Source organism: Thunnus albacares, chromosome 19 (genome assembly GCF_914725855.1).
Source record: "Thunnus albacares chromosome 19, fThuAlb1.1, whole genome shotgun sequence".
NCBI lineage: Eukaryota > Metazoa > Chordata > Actinopteri > Scombriformes > Scombridae > Thunnus > Thunnus albacares.
Genome location: NC_058124.1, coordinates 6,426,003 through 6,448,203, shown reverse-complemented (window position 1 = coordinate 6,448,203; position 22,201 = coordinate 6,426,003). Strand labels below are relative to the sequence as shown.

Genomic DNA, 22,201 nt, shown 5'->3' with positions numbered 1-22,201 from the left:
TGGAAGTTCACACTTAGCCCAGAGATAATGTGAGTGTTTACTTCAGGAGAATAGGCATCACTAAATTAAACTGGGTTACACTACATAAACTAGTTTTTACAAACTGCCAGGTGTAACTGTTGTGTAGCTAACTGAACTAACAAAACTAACGTTAGCCAGTTAGCTTGAAGAGTAAAAGGGGTAACATGAAATGTGGAAAAACATTGGGAAGTACTGAGAAGATTTTAAGTTACATTTAAGAAAAATAACACAATATATCTCAAATTCCAAAAGTTGTGCCAATACTTTCTATTAAATGATTGAATAACGTTGGTTAGCTTAGCATAACCAGATTTCCCATGTAGTCCATCTAACACTTGAAACACACATGTATCTGTTTACATAGTTGATTTCTTTTGATTGGACAGCTCTACAGTTTGTTTCATAGCCACAATGTACATATTATGAAAGTAATTTTAAATAGTGCAACACAATTCCGTAAATCAATAGTTAAAAGCTATACTTGTTACTAAAGACCTAAGAAGGACTTTAAACACAAACTTGTGATGGATTTAAGAATTGACGGTGTGATCCAATCCAGGATGAGTGTACCCTCTAAGCTGTGGTGACGTAGGTTTGATATTTCATCAGACATAGACCAAATCATATCTCATCATTCATTCCTCTACATTGTTCCAAGAAATTTAGTCAGTGTAAGTGGATTTGGACGATTTTACAGTAAATGTAATTACATGCAGGGACTTTGCCAGAGCTTAATGATCTGACACTGGACAAGTGTCAGATCATTTGGGGTTTTTGAGGCACAACACGAGCCCAGAGAGTGTCAGTAGTGAGGGGGAGCAATGCATAAAACAAGGTGGAAACAGAGACACAAAGAAGGTGAGTTTATGGTGGAAAAAAGAGGAAGCTCTGATCATGTGGAGTTGAGGAGAGGCGGGAGTGAGAAAGGCAGATGGGGGAGGCAGGAGCATCAGTCTTTTCCAGCTGCTTGCTGGCACACATACTGACGACAAGGTTGTGACCCCTCTGGCTTTCACTTTTTGTCTTCCACTTCATCTTCTAACACCTTCTCTCTCTTTATCTTACTCTTTCCACTTATCACATCTCTCCTAGCGCAGGCACATCTAATGTATGACATTTTCTAATCACCCAGTGAAAGACACCAGCACAGGCCGTTGTCGATCCCATCCCCCCCCAATTACTCCTCGGCTGACATTCCCCCTCGCATCCGACACATGCTGATCACATATCGCTGGAAACGTATGACTCATATCATACACGGAATGAATTAATCTATAAAAATAACTACAATTTTGTTTGTGTTTACAGACTGTGTGTGTCTATATATATACATATATATGTGTGTGTGTGTGTATGTATAGATGAACTGTGAGTGTTTGCCATATTGCTTCATCTTCACACAGCCACAGAGTAATGAATGTTGAATGAAGATATCTGCTGTTCATGGCGTGTCTTGTGCTGCTCTTCGCGCTCTCTATATCTTATCTTTACATAATGCAAAGTTCTCCAGAGTAGATCTGCAAATGTTACGAAGACAAAATCCCCTTGGTGTGCTACACTTGGCGATTACGTTGATTGGGGCTCTGAAGTGTCTCCCTCTAGTAAGGAGTGGGGGGGGGGGGGGGGGGGGCTGGAAGCTCTTGCCTAAAAGTCATCACATTAATATAAGGCAAAGGACATCGCTCTCTAATATACTTACATAAAGAGGATTTAGCCTCCACTTCTCGTTCTCACAACCATAATCTAACTCTTACTCAGTCTTGTTTATTTCATGCTCTTCACCAACTTCTCTTTATCCAATGATGATTTGATCAAATATAGTTGATTACACATTTCCGCATATGCAGCAGGTTTTTTTTCAAAAAGCAAAATCAAATGCCTTGATAGTATTTTAACAGTGCTAGGCGAATAATACATCAGCAAACTCAATGTCTAGAGCACACATATGTGACTCAAAACACCCAAACAAGGCAGAGGTATGCAGTGTATGATATGCAGGGAGGTGGAGAAAGCTAACCTAAATCTGATGCTGCAGTGTGAGGGGGGACGACGCCATACCACCTCTCCACATTATAACAGTCTCACTTTACCATTTCCTGCGCTGGTGACAACGAGAGAAAAGGTATCTAAAAATACCAGCAAGCCCCTTCTTTTGTCAGGAAGGCAAACAGCCAACTCAGCGAGAATTTCCCCTTCACAAGAGATCATGTCACACTGATAGAGGCCCGCAAGCTGCGTGATGGAGATATCCCACAATGCAGTGCCGTGACTTGTACAGTACTGGTGTGCAGGGCTCGCTGTGGGCTCAGATGGAAAGATCACACGTTCAGACAACTCCTTGTCTTGCTTGCAGACTCTCTTATGCTGCCGCTCTAGATCCTCCCTCCTCATCTCCCGCAGGCTTGACTGTGAAGTTCACACATCACTCTGCTACTACCGAGAAAAGAATCACATCTAATTCTCATTCTGATTTTTTACCACTCAAGTGTTGATTACAACTGCTGGAAGTGTGGCTCTTTACTACACCTGAGTGATAAGAAAACCTGTCATCACGTGATGAAAATCAACACTGCTCCTTAAATTAGCGCTGCATATTGAACCTGAAAATGTGTATCAAATCACGCACAAGACATAAAGAGTGTTGGATTCATAAAAACAAGGTGTCATTCAGTTATAATATTTCATAAAGGTAAGCATCATAAATTTCATCTATGTGTTATTGTGCATCACACACTTTATACAGCGTAGTTTAGGTTTAGGCTACCTGGATTGTGTTCTAATAAATTTGAATATGTATGCATTTTAGTTTTAGTTGTTTGAACTTTTTCTAACAATGACTCAATAACTCTTAAACTGTTTTTACAAAGGAAATTTTATCCTGGCCTTTGATGATAATGCATGGTAAATTAATCAAATGAGCTCAAAGTCTTTAGGGCATTACTTATGGGATGTGAAAGAGATCGCATCTGTCATCACTTTTTTCAGTTTTATTGTGTTTTTCCGTGGACGGGGCTATCCTTGAGTAAACACCGTTTGGCTTTTTAAAAACACATACACCCCAGAAAATGACTATAAATCAAACTCTCGTCCACTTTCAGCCAGAAATGACTAACATGCTTTCTCTCAACCTCTAGTCTAAATGATAAGTTCAGGACCAGACTATACAGCTGGAAGCTAATCTAGATCATTGATGGCTGGGTTACAATAGTCCAGCTGTGACAAAACCAAAGATTGAACAACCTGCTTTAATGTGCTTGGGATAGAAATGAGTAACACAACAGTGTAAAGTATATCACAGTATAAAAACAGTTTAAATATATACTATACAGTGAGGCATTTTTTTAAATTTAATATTAAATCCAATATTAAAATATTAAAAACAAAAAAATAATTATTTACATTTTTACAAAAATTTTACCTTTGACAACATCACATGACAAGACAACTTTCTTGCACTTCTTTGTATATTTGACTACATTTACAGCTGAGATATTGCAAAGTACAGCTACTGTAAATGACATGAAATAGGATACTTGTAGACCAAAAGTCTATAAGAACCAAGCTGTATAAGCAATCAATAAGCCCAACATTACTGTATTTTCCACAGAAGAGATCAATGACAGTTATTACTTCAATCTGAGGATATGCATATTCTGTATTTCCAGCTGTAGCTCTCTCACCTACTCTCTCCTTCACTCTCTCCCTCTTTCTCACTTTCTTTTCTTTTTGACACTTTTTCTTCTCCCATCCCCCTTTACATCAAACATATGCCAGCATAGGTTGAAAGGGGGTACAATGTTTATAAAGTTTTACATATCTGAACAATTCAACCTGAAAATATGTATAAAAAGAAATCAAAACAAATTGAAATAATAATAATAACAATACTGAGAATAACTAACATAAATAATACAAACTTCTCAAAGTAAAACTAAACATGGGTTATATATAAGTTCACTTTACACAGACATACATATTCAGTCCAATATACACAGGAAAATATCCATATTATTTATCAATAAATAGAAAATAAAATTTTCTATTTAAGTCATATTAGACTACTTCAGGGTACCACCTGCAGTCCAATTCCTTATGATCATTCAATTATCAATCCCCATGTTCCCTTGTGACCTCCATTAGTGGTGTCCATCTTTCTATGAAAAAATCCCTCTGTAATCTTAGCATATATGTGATTTTTCCCATTGTATAAATACCTCTTAGGATTGTTAACCACTCAGCATTAAGCCATCTTATTGTAATTGCTTCCTTTGCTGCTATTAATAATATTTGTAAGAGATACATCCTTTTCCTACTGTCAATTATATCTGGATTCATCCCAAGAATTGCTATCAGAGGGTCTCTTGCCAATTCAACATCTAATACTTTGTTCACAGTGATAAAAATTGATTTCCAAAAGTTATGTAACAATGGGCATTGCCAAAATATATGCAAATGGAAACCATGGTCTCTCTATGTCCCTCCTTAACTGGTTTGGGTTCATCTTTGCCACAACTTGCAGTGTTCTGAATAATCTGTTATCTATTATCTTCCATTGAAATTCTCTCCACAAATTGGCGTAAGTGACTGTATGGGCCTGAGCACAGATCTTCAGCTAATCTCCCTCCCTTACTTCCTGTTGTAGCTCTCTGTACCACTTTTCTTTCACATGATAAGTATTGTTCTTTGTCATTAAAGCTAGGATTCTATATTAGTAAGTTATTGGCTTATCCCCATGTTTTCCATCCTGAATTTTCAATAAATACTGTTCTAAGAGGGAGGGTTCTATTAATACGTTCTAGTTTGGGTGTTTGAATGTAGTTTCTTAACTGTAGATATCTTAAAAACAATGTTCTTGATCAATTGAAATCTGCTCTTAATTATTCAAATGATTAGAAGTTGTTATTACTGAATAACCGATGTACACAACACAGATTCAAGTGTGTCCAATTTTTAAATCCTGCATCAAGTTTTAAAGGCAAAAAGTCTTTAATATTAATAATTGAGCTCAAGATAGAGAGATCACATAGCAACTTAAACATTTGCTGTTCTCAAGCTCAATATGTGGTCTTTGACCATTCTCCCAGGAGATTTCTGATTGAGGAGACTGATTTAATCCCAGTAAAGGAGACCACCCCTCGGCATATTAGTACTATAAGTTTTTTCCATATTGAGCCATCTTCTACTTGTATCATCTGATAACCATATCATCATTGCTCATATTTGCGACGCTAACCAGTAATGTTTCAGGCTTTGCCAGTTGTTTTACTTTGTATTACTTTGTAATACTTTGTATCTGAGCCTGGGCCTTTTACCCTGCCATATAAATCTTGAGATGAGACTATAAGTCTATAAGGGCAAACATAGATTTAAGAGGGGCAATTAGTAAAGTCTGTAAAAGAAAAAGAGGTCTTGGGAGTATATTCATTCTATTAGCCTCTACCCTGCCTATTAAAGTAAGGGGAAGTGCAGGACAGTGACTTAAATGTCTCTTCTTTTTTTTTTCTTTTTTTTTTTTACCAATTTTGTATAATTGGTCTGATACAGACTGAGGTCAGGGGCTATATTTCCCAAATACCTGTTGCCTTCCCTGGGCTATTAGAATAAGGATTTCAAATGAGGGGAGATCAAACTGTTTATGGGGAGTGCTTCTGTTTTGGTCACATTTATTTTGTAACCTGAGTAAAGTCCAAAAGTCTCAAGACACTTCATTAAATTTGGGATAGACTTTGCAGGGTCAGAGATATATACAATTACATCACCTGCATATAGCCACAACTTGTGCTTCTCTCCATTCACCTCAATAACAATTACATCTGTGTTACCCCTTATTAGCTGTGTGACCAGTTCTATACTGAGGGCAAATAGAGGAGACCAAAGAGGATCTCCTTGACTACAACCCCTCCCCAGATGGAACTTCTGCAAGAAACATTTGCCCATTTGCCCTCACTAACATCTGTGGAGATGAGCATAAAAGCTGAACCGTTTAACAAAGCCATTCCCTAGACCATATCTCCTCTATACTTTAAAAAGAAAAGGCCTGGAGACACTGTCAAATGACTTTTCGGTGTCCAAAGCCAGCGCCATACATGCTATTGGCATTGATTTGGCATGAGACATAAAATTTACTATCCTGCAAATATTATCAGACAGCTGGTGACCAACAGTGAAGCCTGCCTGATCTGGATCTACAAGAGTTGTGATAACTGATTTAAGTTTCTTTGCAAGTATGGTGGTCAATATTTACAGTCAGAATTTTGGAGTACAATGGGTCTATAACAGCTACACTCCGTAGGGTCTTTACCCTCCTTATGTATCACTGAGGTAATCATCTCTATCTATAAAAACCTTATAGAATTCATTAGAATACCCATCAGAAACCATTTTTCAACCCCTTAATTTCCTCCACTATTTCCTCTCTTGTTATGAGACCATCTATAGCTTGTGATGCCTCATCAGACAACTTTGGTAGTTTTATATTTTCTATATAGGCATCTCATTTTTCAGAGCCTGTGCACGCATCAGTATTTGAGTACAGCTTTTTTATGAAAAACAGCAAAAAGTTCCAATACCTCGTCTGGTCTATAGAGAAAGGGCTTCTAATAATTTTAATAATAAACAGCCTATAAAATAATAAAAAATTGATTTTTTTTTTTGTAAAAGTATAATATTAAATAAAAAAGGCCTCTCATTAACCAAGCAAAATATTAATAGCTTACCTCCATAGTCAAGTAGTGAGCCATTAGTTATCATTTGCATTCTCTCTCTCTTTCTGGGAGAGAAGAGAGGAACAAACAAAAAATGGGCCATTCATAGCATTGAGAAATGAAAGTAAAGAGGGGCAATGTTCAGAGCGTACAGTTGTCTATTACCGTCAAATATCCACCATTTCCTCTCTACGCCTCTTCTCCCAGACCAGCGATATACTGGTTAACTGCTGCTGGTGTGTTGAAAGTGTGAGTGCAGTCTCTGTGAGTCATGAGTAGCTTTGCTGGGAAAAGAATACAGTTTTTGACGATCCTCTTCTCCCGTAGTTTTTGTTGTGCTGCATAGAATTCTCATTATTGTTTGTACGTTTCAGCCGATAGGTCCAGATGGAACCTGATTTTGTTGTTTTTTGTAGAACAGCTGGCCTTTTGCTCTTAATACTTTCCACAAACGTTCCTTGTCTTGATAGTTTAAAAATTTCACAATGAAAGTTCGCGGAGAGGGAGAATTGCGCATTTGTCCAGTGATACAATGTGCTCTCTCCAGTACCACTGGGGGTTGCACATTAAGGGTTTCTATAACCATTTTTACATAAAAATACAAGGATCCCCTCTTCCTTCTCTGGTATGTCCATTATTCTCATGTCGTAGCGTCAGCTTCTGAAATCTTCTGTCTTGGTTGCAAAGAACTCTACCTTTCCATCCAGCACATCAACTTGTGATCGTAGACCGCTGATTGCGTCCTCAGTGGTGAATACATGATCTTCAGCCTGTGCGATGCGACCATTGCATTCACTTATGTTAGCTTGAATTTCCTTGATAGCTGTTAGTACGCCACTAATTTCTGTATGAAAATCCTGCATAAGTCCTTTCTCACTTTCTTGACTTTGTTTCCTTCCTTCCTTCATTTCTCCATCCTTCTTTTTCTCTCCATCTGTTTTTTCTCTTTCTCTGGTTGAGCAACGACACATCTCACATCTCCACCGCAGAGAGTCACAGCTTGTACAGCAGCACAGCACCCCAATCAGTGACAGCCTGGTAAGTTGCGAGGCACTGTACATATTCTGCTATATGTATTAAATAGACAGACATGGTTCTATTTATAACTGACAGCCAACCTGCTTATCCCTGCTCTGAGAAACATGAAAACATATTTGGGATCCTCTGAAAATGTATAATGCATAATTATGACATATGCAAACATGTTATCCTATTAAATGCTGGCTTTTGTGGTCTGCGTGAGGGTGGTTTTACATTTTATCATGGTTATTTGGTCCAGAAACCATGTGTTGTCAAAGTCCTCCCACACCAGGGGGAAGAATGAAATTGAACTGTATTCTCTGACTGCAATCATGAAAGAAAGTATTATTTGAAACTGAGTGCATGATAAAAAAGACTTGGAATGTCATTTTATTTGAAAGGTCTTTAGACATTGGAGCAAAGTATAAAAAACCCACACGCAGCTAGGATCCAGATTTTTCTGTGCTCTTTTAAGTAGCTTACTTCTTTAAATTCATTCATACATGTAATATGAGAATTCTTATTTGTTTAATCATAGTTACATAGAGACCAGGGGTCTGATTCACCAAATTTGTAACACGCAAGTTGTGATTTGCAACATGAGATTACTTCCTCTTGCATTTATTTTCAGCCCGGTCGCCAGAGAAATGTTGATAAAATGTTGGCATGGTACATTTCTGCAAACCACGGATACGCTGAATCTCTGTTTCAATATGTTTAATGCGTAGCATAACATTTCTATAATACGCATCAAAGGGAGAGTAATGTAGTTCAGATGACATCTATATGAGCTGATGTTCATGTTAGGAGGAGGCGAGTTGGGTGGCTGGCTAGGAGGTTGGTTGCATGGCACAAAGTTGCAAAAGCATCAATACAGCAGAGATCACTGCTTGCTTCCTGTTTAAACTGACATAACCAGGTATTTTTAGCGAGATGTCGGGACATTTGCAGCCATTTTTCTGGGGACAAAACCGTGAATTTTAACCCAAACCACAATCTTTACCTGACTCTAACCAAGTGGTTTTTGTGCCTAAACCTAACCAGACCTTAACCACAACGTTGTCACAACATAAAAAATAATTATTCAACTGATAAAGGCCATTTAATGTGATTTTAAAAGACACACATGAAACGTAGAGATTAAACATATCTGTGGTGTGCAGAAACATACAATGCCAATGTTTTATTCTGGTGATTGGGTTGTTATTTTAGTTTTGGACCAAAATCATTTCAGTAAGAGAAAGTTCAACTTTGGTGGACTTTGACATATAAATTTGTGTCATTGACCAATTTGTAAATTGTCTCGACAGTGCTGACCTTTGAGGGAATGGACTTTTAAAATAGAAGAAACAATCGTATTAGTTGTGTTTTACCATCCAATTTTTATAAAACCCTGCTTTGCCGAAGTAATCGTCTTGACAGGAAAGATGCAGAATGGTTTTGCAGTAAGTCTTCCAATTTTTGTTTATATTGCTGGTTGGTTGTCATTTAAAGTATTTGATCCTTTGAACCCTGGGGTGTTTTTGCTCATTTTCAATTTCCTTCATTTATAGGCAAAGTCATTATATATGTCACTCAGGACAAGTCCGACTAGTTAGAAATGCCATCATTTAGCATGTGAGTAGCACTATACAGTTCTAGGAGACTTTTTATGGAAAAAAGCTAAAAATGTAAACTGTGTCTCCTATGTCCAGAAGATTCAACACAAATATACATATATGAATAGATAGAGGAGATTTTCAAGGTGGGTATGAATACGTTTTGTGATATCATTGTAATTGAATTGACATCAAGTTGTGATGTCACGTTTTTGGGAAAGAAAACAGTCTTTTTCTTTTTTTTACATTATGGTTAATCTACTCCACGGCTACACAGGAATAATTGACTGGGTTACTTTGACTGGAATTAAATTAATTCAATTGTGCGGTTCTTCTAGACTTGCCAAATGTTATAAGACTGAATGGATCCAATTCTGATAGTCTTTTTGGGCCAGTGTGCATCACGTGATGGACACGGAAGTTGTAATTACACAGTTTGGCCACTGTGACAAATTGGCTTAAAAGCCTGGCGCTGTTCATGGGGGCTTGGTGAGACTGCTTCATCACTACCATCGTAAGTTCTGCTAGAAATTACAGTCCTCCCTAAAACAGGAATGCTTATATTCAGGGTCAAGCCTTGCCTCCCCTAAATCAGTCAGTCTAATCACTCGTGATTGATTGAAGATGGCAGATGGCAATAGAGCTGTATGCAAATTAAATTTGACACTTTATACAAAATAAATGAAAGTATCTTCATAAACAAAGAACTGCTTGTCAAATAAGACAAAAGGGAGAAAACAGCATTATAGGATCTTATATGTTAAGAGTATCATGCTGCGTCCTGAGAGGCAGACAGCATATTTAATTGAACAGAGTCAACAGAATAATGCTGCTCTTTTGCTCACAGCTCCGCAGAAAAAGGTTGCTATGTGATTGCACCAGCAGCTGGAGAAATGAGTCTGCAGTCATTATGGCTGCTTGTAAATGCATCCAAGCCAGCCGGCGCCAGATCGATTTTTCTATTTCTGATTGGCCCTCTGTTATTGCCCAGAGAGTCCTGCGAGAGGCAGGCGGGTGAAAACGCTGAGTTTAATTGATGCTGTCACGGTATGAAACAGGTTATAATTTTTCAACCAGAACATTGTAATTCACTCTACTCACTGTGGCACTACTGTTCTCCTCTCATAAAAAAAAAAAAAAAAAATACAGACACAACATCTACCACTCTGTTTATATTTTATATTGTGAAGGTGGAGACACAGCTGGTGATAATTCTTCCATAAAATTCCTGACATTCTGCTCAGGCGTAAAGGAGGCATCTAAATCGAGAGAGAAACCCTCGAGGAGTCAAGAGTCAGGGGAGAGCCACGAGAACAGAAAATATTTTTTTCATTATGCCTACTGTAGAGCTTTTCAGTGTGAAGGGACTAATTAAACTATTTTTGTTTTTCTCAGGGAGCCTTTTGAAATGGACAGAACTTCAAAAAAAAATGTACTGAAAGAAGATGAAAGGCAAAACATGGAAAATTAAACCGGGACTAGAGGAGATCTAATGATTAAGTGGGAGAGATGGAGGGAAGAATCGCATCCAAAAACGCAAGGGAGGGAGAGAAATAGTGCTGTGGTCAGGAAGAGAAGTGATGGATGGCAGAAGAGGCAGATAGATAGAGGGAAAGAGGAAGAGGCTGCGTTGAGATATCATCTCAACAGAGGTATTGGAGTGTGCGGCGAGTGTGTGTTCTCCACCACGCCTTATCAGTTGAGAGCTGTTGGCCCTTTTATGCTAAGGAACACACACACACACATACTGTACACACTCCCACACTTTTCTCCCTCCCCTGACTTCATTAGCCTAACCACATGCCGAGCTCTGGGAGTAATTGGCTGCCCTTTCAGCCTCCTAATGGCTAGAGGAGAGAACAGGAGGTGAAATAGTAGAATTGCTGTCATTTATTAAAAATCTCCGCTCGAAAACTTATTTTCACAATTGCTTAAATGTGATTTCTTTTATCCTTCATGTGAGCTGCTCTGTTGTTTTAAACCACTGCTTGTATTCCTGCTTGCTCTTTTGTAGCATCTTCTTGTACTTCCCTAATTTGTTTTCATGCTTTTATTAGAAGAGAAGAGGAGGAATCACATACCAGTTCTGTCAAATTATTCCACACAGTGTCTTTTGATTGGATTCACTCGTGGCTGAGCAGCTAGACCTTCTTATAACAAGGGATTTGTGCTCAAGCTTCATGTCTGATTTGCTCATACTACATAGGTGCAGTTAGTCCGGTCCATTCATAAAAGAGAAGCAACAGATCCAAACAATAATAACCACAATTCCCAGGTTAAACCACACACGAAGGACGCCTTAACGTTTACTACAGACTCTGAGCTCTAAGCTATATCCAGTGCCACCCTGGAGCAATTGGAAAATCTTTGGTTTAGGGCCGCACTGTGTTTTCCTTCAAGCCCTTTGCCTCCAGCAGAGCAGCTGCTCTCTCAGTCTCGTTGCAGGCTTTATCAGACTGGATGTCTGACGGGCAGGAGATGCCCCTCCCAGTAGGATCAGAGCAGATTATAGGGCCGGCAGCGCGCATGGGAAACACAGACCTCATGTCAACCCATGCAGGCCACATCCCACTCATCCCATTCCCCTACATATGAAAACAGTCACCCAGAGAGGAATTACAAAGCATGAAAACATGACTCTTCACTTCAGTGGAAGATGTAGCATGCAGCTACTAGCAAACCTTCTCAGGAGGTGTACTGGAGTGCATTATATTGAATGGTGTTCCTAATATTTAGTCCACTCCATTAACATACATGAGGGACGCAAAATATTAGCAACACATTTCAATATAATGCACCTCAGTACACCACCACCACACACTATGACCTCAATAATAAACATAAAGTAGAATTATCATCTTACTGACAATGTCAACAAAAACTGAAAATGTACAAGCTTCGTAAAAGTAGAATTTATGGCAGAGCTGTTGTATTGGATGCGCGTGCATGCGCAAGTTTAATTTTCTTTCTTCTGCACCGCTTCCCAAGTACAATGAATTATGGTTACTGTAGTTCGTTAAAGGAGCACTGCACTGAACATGAAGTTCAGTATATTCGTCATGAGGAGCACTACTCAGCATGTGAAAACAGTTGTGTAATATCCTCTGCAGCTCTGGAGGAGCTCTGCCAAGCTTTAGCAATAACCCTGATGATGTCATAGTGATGTCATCGGGGTTATCTTTGCTTGGTCTTGAGATATAACATTTTTAACAGAAAGCCTGTGTTAAAAACTAGATGTGGGGTTTGAAAGAAGTGGGCATTTAGGAAGCAGGGAGGGTCTAATGAAAGATGCTTTTCAGTTGCATTATGGGAATTGTATGAGTCAGCATTTAAGGGGTTTGACATGTACTAAGGATTAAAAGATAGAATATCTTGGCCTCTGCTGCCTCAATTTTGACCATTCTTTTTTTAATCTGTCACTTGTGAGTCCCCCAACTTTCTGGAAGTGCAATACAAAATCAATTGAGTACCCCTTTAATATGTTTTCAGTTCTTTCCAGTTTCTTGAAAACACTATTAGTCAGGCAGCTTCAAACATTGGTGTAATGCATGGTGTTCAAAATAAATAAAACTACCACTTACACAGGTGGCTGTTGTTTTAGTTGGGCAGAATATAATAATTACATAGGAAATAGTGAAGTAAGTCCATTGAGCATATGAGTGTTTTCTGATCTACCACCTCTATCATTAAGTTTAGACAAGTAAAACTATTTAGTTCAGGTCAGGAAAAGAACCTATTCATGGTTAAAGGCCCTGAAAACCTATTTTCTCAACCAGCCTCCAACAATTAAGGGTCCTACATGAACACAAAACTGTCTGCCAAAGTTTGAACGATTTGTGTGCAGAATATAATGGACAGAATATAAAGATGACATAGGAAACAGTGGAGTAAGTACATTTAAATCAAAAAAGCATAGACACCCATACCTGCTTGCACTGTAACAAGTCATCACTCCTAAATGATTAAATTGGTTGTCATTGCCTTCCTAAACAAAACATACTATATGTCCGTTACAAAAAACAAAGTGTGTGTTTTCTGATCTGTCGCCTCTCTTGTTATATTTAGGCTACTAAAATGACTTTGTAACATTCAGGGAAAGTTCATGTTCATGGATAAAAACCCTGACAACCTGGTTTTCTCAATTAACTGCCTACAAACGAGCAATGGGTTCCTTCATGGGTACAAAACTGTCTGCCACAGTTTTTGTTATTTCACATGAGATTTTCCTGTATTTGTGTCTTTAACCTCGCTCGTCTCACTGGTTTGAAGTGGGTGGGGCTCATTTGAAAAAAGGTTATGTCATGCATTTTATCAACATTTAAACCAACATCTGATGGAAGTTGTGGGCCTAATATACAGATTAATTGAGTTTTTTAATGCTTTAGCTCTTTAACTTTAATTATTGATTATTTTTCCATGAAATACTTAATATTTAAACAATAAAACCATAGTCTCTATTGTCAAAATCAGAAACTTTCAGCAAAATATCAACATTACACTACTTCCACCTTGGCTTCTGAGTGAGGACTGTCATCTTTTGCGCAACTACAGGTTGCATGTCATAAAAATGTTAAAAAAAAAAAGGTTATACGTTCAAACAAATGGCCAATGCTGTTGTATTTGTGTTGAGGACAGTCTTTTGTATTGAGTGCCTCAAAACCTAATGGTACTCAACATCATTACAGTAATGGTGATACTGCTGCAAAGTGGCAGCTCAGTACTTGCTAATTACTAAAAAACACTAAAGACAAAATGTAACATAACTCAGAAAAGGATAAACAGGACCATTTCCTCCCCATTACTGTGCTATACCACCAGACCACAGAGCCATTCTACATGGAGCCTTTATGTCCACCTCATTAAATATTCTCTAAATGATTATGCTCTCTTTTTTTCCATAAAGCCCTTACAGTTGTCCTCCGAGATAATTCCATTGGCCTTCCACATCCATCATGTTGCTGGAAGATGTACAAACAGCAGGCCTCTGTGGGGGGAGTTAAGCTGACCCGCAGCTCAACCAAGGTCTTGGAGCATCAGATTGAAAGCTCTCGCTTGTCTCCTTGGAAGAAAGAGCAACAAGCCACAGAGCTGAGTGTTTGTATCTCATGATCCACTCCTGACCCGCCTTCATGTGATGAGACAGAAACGTTAACTCAAAGTGACTTTCAGGCCTTGTGCTTATGTATTCCATGCATACAAGCAGTCAGGGGCATCTTGTAAAATATTTCTAGCAGCGTCATACAGTATGAAACCAAGGTGACCTACAATATATGAGCAACACTGGATTGTTCCTGTTCCTGTGAAAGCCTGCAGTCTAGAATATAGAAAGAAATGCATTGTACACAGAGGAGGCATGCATGAAATAGCCATTAAAGTAAGAGTGAGAGAAGATATGGAAACCTTTTGCAAAAAGTCCTTCTTCCTTTACCTCTTTCTCTGCACTGCGAATCACCTGCCTCATTGCAAAACACCTTGACTACAACATCCATCATTTGCTAGCTATTGCCTGAGGGTTAAAGCCTCTGCTGATGTGTATATATACAAGTTATGAGCGTGTGTGTGTGTGTGTGTATGCGGGTGTGTTTATGAGCCTGAGTGACTGAGAGAGTAGTGCTCCAGGACACATTTATCTTCTTATGTAACAACTAGACTAGCATTAGCACATGCAAGCTAAGCGCTGCCTCTACCCAAACACACATTAGCAGCAGGCGGGACTCTGCCCATTTCACGACCTAAGCAGATAGAGGTGAGCGGGTTTCCTTAGGGCATGATCCCCAAATACAAATCAATTTGTTAGGGTCGTGCCTCCACTGTGCACCACATTCCTATTAACCTGAGGTCACACCCAATAACAGCCAAATTATCGTACCTCTCATCATTCTTTTCATTATAGGGTCCCTAAATGACAACTAGAGAATGTCTTTCCACCCTATAACTGCCACTCATGTGCGAACGACTCTTTTGAATATTCCTAAATGGATGACAGGTGACTTCCTGCACAAATTCCACATCTTTGTGCCTAATGCCAAGCCTGACAGGAACCAGTTAATTCTGAAAGGATTAGACTGAAGGAATAAAACAACTGGGTGGCATTTAGGAGGAAATGTGGAGGCAAGTGGATCATATCAGTGCATGGCACAGCAAGACCTGAACTCTGGGGAAAGCAGGTGGAAAAGAGGAGCAGAGATCCTAAATATCTATGTGACAGATGATAATTAAAGATGACATATTCAATACCCTGAGGGCCACTGGGCCCCTGTCTCTCATTTCATTTATTTAGTCCCTAACCACTGTCAATCTGCGAGACAGCTTCAATTTTCTATGTCCAATATGGATAAAATGATAAAATTTCCATGATTAGATGCAGAAATCACCACTTTCACAGGGTGTAGGCTGACTGAGCAGCTCGTAAACTGCTTTATAACCGCACTGGCTGTTATCATCCTGTTACAAAGAAGTGAGACAGCCTCATTTGCAAAGTCCCCAACCTCAGTCTTACTGAAAAGAAGCTTACACTTTTGATCATTTAACTTATGTTACAGTTATACATTATTTACATTCTAAATTATACAGAAAACCCTGTGTAACAAGATAGAGATATTTAATAAAATCACCATAAACTTACTACTGAAACACAATAGACACAATTCAAACGTCTATAGGAATATTACCATAACAATGTTACTGCGCTGTGTAATTAATTGTGTCACACAATAAGCCGCAACGGGAATATTACAAGTAATTATAAACTGTGTGGAAATTCGCCAGCAGAGAAGATGATGCATTCAGGGAGGTGAGTATGCAGCTCATTGAGGAGAAGAGGTGAGGATCCAGAGCACCACCACGCGCATCAGTCCTCCGCCTCTTGTCCCGCGTTGAGATCATTCATAAATATGGCAGGCCTATATCGCTATCATCCTATTGGCTGAACAAAGTACCCTTTTCATGATTATTGTAGTGAATAGCTCGAAGAACGTACAGTAATACAAAACATCTGTCTGAAAGGAACGAAACGAACTGCAGGGGGTTCACGGGAATGTTTTCAGCCCACACTGGCTATTCTGCTGAATACTCCGCGGTTTATTGTCACCACACATCCGAAATACGCACCGCTTCCACGGGTAAACAAAAGCGGCTGCGTCGCTTTTCCACGAACCTCATTGCAGTGATAACATTACTGCAAACATGCAGGTTTAATATATCTGGAAGACATGTGTAAGGTATACGAATGTCGACTAAATGTTGCCCTTACCCGATAAAGCCGAGGTAGTGTCGGTGGAGGAGGAGGGTGTCCCTGCTCCGATTCAGCGGGGCCGGTGTGCAGGACAGCCGGGGAGAGATGCAGGGATGCTCGGCTCGCTCTGGACGCTTCCCTCCGGAGCTCCTAATGAATAGCGTTGCAGGACCGATCGAGATCTCCGGCTGGTTACTACTACTGCTGCTCCTTTACTGTACACTCACACACATCCACACGCACCGAGTGGCTGAGTGATTGACTAAGTGGCCCTTGGCTAAAGCAGCCGAGCCCTGCAAACCATGTCACCGTGCAGGCGAGAGGCAGCAGTGACGGTGCTGCGGTGCGGCGCGGTGCTGCTGGCGTTTCCTCTCCTCCAGGGGCCGGGATGGGACGGGATAGCGGCGGAGGACAGTGTGTTTAAATGGTGTGCGCCGGTGGAGTGGATTTAAACGGGGGGATGGTGTCGTTGAGATTACGTGGCAGGGGTTTAATTAGATAGCGCTGCGCCTATTGGCACCGACGTTGCGCACAGCCCTCCTCCTACTTTCCTCCCCTCTCTATCACCTCCCTCTCTCTTCCAGTAAAACAGATGTGTGTCACAACATAGAATGATGGCGCGCCATGCTGCGTGTTTAATAATATAACTCACTGCGCCACATTTTTATGGTAGTGATTAGAGAAGCTGGGACAAGGTTTCCATAGGGGTCACATACATGCACGTGTACTAATAGCCTATATATCATATGTTGTGATATTTCATCCAATAGACTACATTGTCTTTGGTGAAAAATGATTCAGTTATCTTAATTATCTTCTGCCCTCACAAAAGCATTCATTCGCACGGAAGTGGAAAAACATATAGTTCAATAAGACATAAAAGTCTGCTTTTTTGTTTAAATGGAATGTATGCTCTTCATCTTACAGGGCAACCACACACACATACCTCAGAAAATAGAGGCTCCAGACATACATTAGACAGTCAGTGGATATCAGTGTTGATGGGACAGGCCGAACACCAGCCCTGAGGTCCACCATGTGAGCCAGACATCAGCCATACTTTGTCACACCTCACAGAACTTGAGAGAGCGGTGGGACGGTTTTTATTAACTCCAAAGGTTGGGGATGACTCACAGTTGGTGGTCTCTCCGGTCTTCGTTTGGCTGCTCATTGAAGGGACAGCTGGCCTGCGTATCCATTGCTACCCCAACAGAAAAAAATCAAAAACGACACTCTCCTAAAGGGAGCACCTAAGCGCTCGGAGCAGCACCAGTCAACAATTTCTTTCTGAGCCAGTCTATGCCAAGATGGATTTTAGATGAGGAAAGAGGCAGAGGGGTTTCAAGGATGGTCAGCTCCTTAATCACCTGCTGTAACGAGCGATGATCATGTCTCATTAGCCCTCAGTCATTTAGGCAACACATATTGACACGGCCCGTGTGCGCCCTCTCCGCTCACCACATTCACTTCTGCTGTGTGATGAATCCCTCTGGCAGTTAAGCCACAGATTCTTTCCAGTCATAGTTATCATTTCACAATGTGGATCAGAAAATCACAGTCAATTTTCCACCTCTTCAAAGAGTGCAAGAATGACACAAGCTGGAGGCTGCTGCAGATACAAAGTTATGTTTCTGATTAAAAGGAATAATTTATAGATGAATGTAATTGCTAAGATATAATACACACTGGCATATACATCAAGGATAGGAGAAGGAGTCGCAGCAGGGTTGGACAAATCAAATGCAGAATGAGATACAACTGGAGGATGGCAGGAGTGGAATTACAATTTCCGTGCGCAGCATGGGTTTCATAGCGTGCACAGAGGGGAGGTGTAGTCTCCTGCATTCAAACTCTCTGTTCAGATGTCTGTAGGATGATGTTATATTTATGCATGCAGGGGTGTCCAGTGAAAAGACACTGCTGCAAGTATAAATGAAAGACATGGAAAGGTTAAACTTTAGACTGAAACACACTGGAAGAGCATCCTTGAACCTTTTTTGTTTTTTTGCCACTTCTTGCTGACCTTATTTGTGAACAGGAGGTATTTGAAACCACTTTGAAACCTTCAGGTTTCAAGATAGAGTGCTAAAGTGAAACTGGAAATTCTGTGATCTGTTCCAAAATAAGTGAATCTCATTTAAAAATCACATTGACATTTGTAATAATGAAAATTATGAAAAATCCAGCCTGACCATAACTTTACCCATGCAGTTCACTTCCACAAAAACAAACCAGGCTGGCAGACCAAGGGTCAGTTGAGATAAGCTGAATGGTGAGGAGATGTTTTAAACAGCAGAGACTGCAGATAAAAAATTGAAAAGATAACATTAGAAGAGAAAATTGAATATCATGCATACGATAATAACAAACATAATATGCACACTGCCAAAAAGATGTCATGGGAGCTGTAGTTTTTTGACCGCTAACAAATTCATCATTCTTCAAATCATAAAGGGTTCAAAGTGTAACAGCAAGTGCTTCAGCAGATGCTCATTTATTTTTGCACATGTATAGTTAAGTGTTTTCATTTTTCAGAAAAAATGATTACAAAAGAAATTCCCCATTGAGTTACAGAAATAAGTGAAACAGAGGCTAGACTGGATGTGATGTGAGGACTTCTCTAAGTCTTCAAGAAAGTCTTTTCCATGACTTTCCATAAAGAAGCAGCAGGGTCTCCATTATGTAAATATGTTTTTCTTAAATATAATGAAGTATTTTATGTTTTCCCCAAGAATTTCTTAAATGTACTTGTTTTTCTGATGTATTCTGTTTGGAATATACCTCTCTAAATCACATGATTTGATATGACCGACATAAACCATCAGTATCAGATATGAATCTTCTGACTTGTTGTTTGTGTCTTGGTGAAATCTTAGTGGTGAGACTCCTCTGCATTTATATAAAGCAGCCCAGTATCCTTGGGAATTCTTATCAGATGAATCTGTAATGCATGATTTACATCTGTGTCAATGCAGGAAGTAGTGTTGCCCTTATGTAGCCAAGTGGAAAGTAAAGGTGTGAAGGTAATGTGTATGCCTTTCGTACATCCTCTCACAGACCTGCAGTCAGTGTTTGCTGTTTTTAACCACAACCACAATCATCCCCTAATCTTAACCATTACTGTACTGTATATATGCACAGATATTGCGTAAAGAAGTGTCATTAGACATGCAAAAGTGTTGTGGAATCATTAAATTCTTTCCGTGTTTGTGTTCTTTCTGACCATAGGGTTGATTTGAATCATCAGAGGTCTGTTTGGTGACCATCAGAGTCGCTGGAGGAGTCCAGAGGCCTCACACTGGAGATTAGAGTGGATGGGAAGAGGGATTAGGGTGGATGGGAAGTTACATGGCGGAATTTTTCTCTTGCTTGTACTCACGACCTTTTGACCTGAAGGAATGGAGGAGTTACTGTAGCATAGCGTGGGCTCTGTCCAGCTTTGCTCCTGGTGTTTCCTCCACCCACACTTTCACTGAAAGCGAGATGGGGACAAATATCTGACTCAGCTTTTGCTTATTTCATTAGTTGTTCATAACTCTCTCTCTCTGTCTCTCTGTCCTGTGAATGAGGACGCTGATGTGATTGAATTACCCCCTCCTCCTCTTGTTCCCTCTCTTTTCCCTCCCGCTCTCCTTTGTCTTTTGTGTACTGTTGGCACTTTCCCTCCTCTGAGCCAGGGTTCAATGCTGTTGTTGCACTTTCTCTGGTCTTGCGTAACCGTGCAGCGGTCGTGTTGCTTTGCATCCTCCATCTCTTCTTCCCCAGGCGGAATGGTCACTGTGGGAAACAGCGGCCCAGAAAGCTGACCTTCATTTCAGTATTCTAGAAAGACTTCCTTCCCTGCGCACTGAGCTCGCCTCCCCAAAGGAGAGCGTCATTAGACCTGTTTGACCTTAGTTGAAGTAGGATAAGGCATAGGGAGATGCTTTAGACAAAGACTCGCACTGTTAAATGACAGAAGACACAATTGGTTTATTTCATGATTTATTGATGGGAATGTTTCAGCTTTCTGCTGTTCTCAATGTCACTCACCACAAGGGACACACAGGTGTTTAAATACAGGTATTCCCATGCAGCATGTTCTCTGCAATTGAAGTAAAAATAAGGAACTCAAGAAAAATAACACAGTAGGGGTTTATTACAACATATAATTTGTAGGAAACAAAGTAAATGAAATGTTCTTTACTCATCAGTAATATGACTGGAACTGAATACATTATAATTTAACGACCTGTAATTTAAAGACCATCAAAAGTTATTTTAAAAAGAAGGAATGGACCATAGTGAATGGTTGTACAGTAAGATTTGTCAGAAAGGCTCTGCTGTTTTAAGGGGTTGTCAAAGAATCCGAGCAGCAACGCGGATTCTGCTGATAGAACAAATCGCTGCCTCAATAAAAACACATGAACATGAAATCTAAGTCAAGTCAACAATACCAAAAATACCACATTTGGAGGTGGTTGGGGGTGGGAGAGGGAGCTGCAGCAAACAGAGTTGGCACAGCAGCAGAGTGATAGTGAAAAGTGTTGGGCCACATTGTACACCTGCATTAATATGATTGGATGTTACTAGTCAGCTGAAAAAGTGTAGGGATCGTGAAGTTTGAATGAAACAGCTGATACCAGTGTGGCAGTCACCAATTCTTGGGACTTGCTGTCATATCCCTGTTCCGAATTTGTGTATATGAATGTTGAAATCCCCCTGAGTTGATTGGAGAGTTATTCGAATCAACTCAGACTTAACTTATTCTGCAGAGTGTGGGGATTGGCTCCCAAATAGTAATTGAAAGCAGCTGGGTACATTCCCCTCTTGGCCAATCAGGGTGTGACAACGCCCTTTGTCTGGGATTTAAAAGAAGAGAGGAACTGCACACCCAGGTCACTCTGATCTTTCCTTGACTTTCTGCAGCCCTCATTTGTTACAGATTGTCAGCCAGAACTCTGGTCTGTTCAGGCCATGTTGAGTCTTCTTTGCTGTCTTTTGCACTTCTGATCGAGGGTGACTTTGAGCATTCTGTAGCCCAGGTTGAGGGAATACTGAAAAAATAAACCTTTCAGCCAAGTTACCTGCATTAGGGTAGATCTAAGTTCTATTCATGCAAGAGGTTTTGCTTGCCTAACGATAGCCTAACGCCTGCAGGCTTTATTTTGTTATTTCGTTTATTGGTTATACATTAATATTGAAGAGGCATTTGTTTATTATCAGAGGCATTTGTTCATTATTATTGAAGGGGCATTTGTATATTAAGGGGACATGTTTCATTGTGCAGAAACTTGTGAGGTTGTTGAGCTCTGAGTAAATATTATTTTTGTATCTTTTAATGTGGTTAGGAACTGGTTCTCAGGCTTCTTTCTGATCAGCTGAGGTCTGGAGAATCAGTACCGCCACACCAGAAACATCAAATCTGCTGGTAAGATGACAGAGGTATTTTGCAAACAAAATAAGTCATTGAAGAAGGCAAGTCTATAGGACTTAACTAAAGGTAAAACTCAAAAGGTGCATTTTAATAATTTTTTTGCATTACCAATAACATGGGAAATTAAAGATAAGAGAGAAAGTAGCATAAATTTTCTAAGGACTGAAGGGTTAAGGTGGTTTTTCTTTGGGTGATATTTCATCACAGT

General features: G+C 39.8%; 1 protein-coding gene across 1 annotated transcript in view; it reads right to left on the bottom strand.

Moving 5' to 3' along the window:
- Nucleotides 1-17,049, bottom strand: part of LOC122969750 (hippocalcin-like protein 1) — a 45,434-nt gene extending 28,385 nt beyond the window's left edge. The window contains exon 1 of the mRNA XM_044335712.1: nucleotides 16,596-17,049. The gene's annotated coding sequence lies outside the window, so the exon portion shown is untranslated. The remainder of the gene's footprint in view (nucleotides 1-16,595) is intronic.
- Nucleotides 17,050-22,201: the final 5,152 nt, after the last annotated feature.